This window comes from Lipotes vexillifer, unplaced genomic scaffold, assembly GCF_000442215.2.
Source record: "Lipotes vexillifer unplaced genomic scaffold, Lipotes_vexillifer_v1.1 scaffold653, whole genome shotgun sequence".
NCBI lineage: Eukaryota > Metazoa > Chordata > Mammalia > Artiodactyla > Lipotidae > Lipotes > Lipotes vexillifer.
In genome coordinates this window covers 404,082-406,688 of record NW_006796930.1, presented here as the reverse complement: position 1 = coordinate 406,688, position 2,607 = coordinate 404,082, and positions in this window count along the sequence as shown.

Here is a 2,607-nt window from a genome sequence, read left to right as displayed (position 1 = left end):
GAAAAAAATAGAAAATATGAACAGACTAATTATGAGTAATGAAATTGAATCAGTAATGTTAAAACTCTCAACAAATATAAGTCCAGGACCAGATGGCTTCACAAGTGAACTCTACTAAATATTTAAAGAAAAGTTAACATCTATTCTTCTCAAACTATTCCAAAAATTTGCAAAGGAAGTAATGTTTCTGAACTCATTATATGATGCCTGCATCATCCTGATATAAAAACCAAGCAAAGATATCACAAAAAATGGGCTTCCCTGGTGGTGCAGTGGTTGAGAGTCTGCCTGCCAATGCAGGGGACATGGGTTCATGTCCCGGTCCAGGAAAATCCCACATGCCATGGAGTGGCTGGGCCTGTGAGTCATGGCCACTGAGCCTGCGTGTCCAGAGCCTGTGCTCTACAACGGGAGAGGCCACAACAGTGAGAGACCTGTGTACCACAAAAAAAAAAAAAAAAAAAAATCACAAAAAAATGAAAACTGTAGACCAATACTGCTTAAGAACATAGATGCAAAAATCCTCAATGCAATATTAACAAGCCCAAATTAACAATACATTAAAAGGATCATGCACCATAAATTAAGTGGGATTTATCCCAGGGATGCAAGGATGGTTAAATACCTACAAATCAATCACTATGATACACCATATTAATAAACTGAAGAATAAAAACTGATGTGTTCATCCCCATAGATACATAACAAACTTTTTACAAAATTCAACATCCATTCATGATAAAAACTCTCAACAAAGTGGGTACAGAGGGAACATACCTTAACAAATATAGGCCATTTATGAAAAGCCAAGAATTAACATCATACTCAATGTGAAAAAATGAAAATATCTTCCCTAAAATCAGACACAAGAAAAGGAAACTCCTCTTGTCACTTTTATTTAACCTAGTATCAGAGGTCCTAGCCACAGTAATCAGAAAAGAAAAATAAAAGGAACCCAAGCTGGAAAGAAAGAAGTAAAACGTGCTGTTTGCAAATGACATGATACTGCACAGAGAAATTCCTAAAGACACTAGCAAAAATGACTGGAGCTCAGTGAATTTAGTAAAGTTGCAAGATATAAAATTAATATGCAGAAATATGTTCTGTCTGTACATTAACAATGAACTATTTGAAAGAGAAATTAAGAAAACAATCCCACATAAAATTACATCAAAAATAATAAAATACTTAGGAATAATTCAAACTAAGGAGATAAAAGGCCTATACTCAGAAATTTGACACTAATGAAAAAAATTGTAGACAACAAAAAAGTGTAAAGATAAACTAGGCTCATGAATTACATGACCATACAACCCACTGCAATCCATAGATTCAATGTTATCCCTATCAAAATACCAATGGCATTTTTCACACAACTGGAACAAATTCTAAAATTTTATATGGCTATACCATAGACCTCAAATAGATAAAATAACTTTGAGAGAGAACAAAATCGGAGGTATCACACTACCTGATTTCAAACCATTATACAAAGCTACAGTAATCAAAAAAGTATGGCATTGGACTAAAAGCAGACACATAGATCAACGGAACAGAATAGAGACCTGAAATAATCCCACACTTATATGGGCAACTAATTGATGACAAAAAGGCAAGAATATACAGTGGAGAAAAGACAGCCTCTTCAATAAATTGTATTGGGAAAACTGAGTAGCCATATGCAAAAGGATCAAAGTGGACTACTCTCTTCCACCACGTTCAAAAATAAATTGAAACATAAATTCAAAAAGGATTTGAAACTTTAATAATAAAACACAGGCAATCTTAGTGCTAATTGATATTAACAATCTATTTTTTTTGGATGTGTATCCTTAGGCAAGGGAAGGAATAGCAAAAATAAGAAAATGGGAACAAATCAAACTAAAAAGCTTTTGCACAGCATAGGAAACTATCAACAAAACAAAAGGGCATCCTACTGAATGGGAAAAGATATTTGCAAATGGTATAACCAATAAAAGGTTAATATTCAAGATATATGATGAACTAATACTACTCAGCATAAAAAAAGCAATCTGATTTAAAAATGGGCAAAGGACCTGAAAAGGCATTTTTCCAAAGAGGACATACAAATGGCCAACCAGCACATGAAAAAAGGCTCAACATCACCAATCATCAGGGAAATACAAATCCAAAGTACAATGAGATATCACTTCACACCTGTCAGAACAGGTATCATCAAAAAGATGAGAAATACCAATTGGTGAGGATATGGACGAAAGGAACACTCATGCAATGTTGGTGGGAATGTAAGTTGGTGCAGCCACTAATGGAAAACAGTATGAAGTTTCCTCAACAAATTAAAAATAGAATTACCATATCATCCAGCAATTCTACTCCTGGGTATTTATCCAAGGAAAATGGAAACACTAATTTGAAAAATATATGCATTCCAATGTTCATTGCAGCAATATTTACCATAGCCAAGATAAGGAAGCAAGGTAAGTGCCCATTAATAGGTAAATTGATAAAGAATATATGATATATATCTATATATAATGGACTATACTATACCATAAGAAGAGTGAAATCTTGCCACTCTAGGTCCATCCATGTTGTTTGCAACAACATAGATGGACTTAGAGTGTA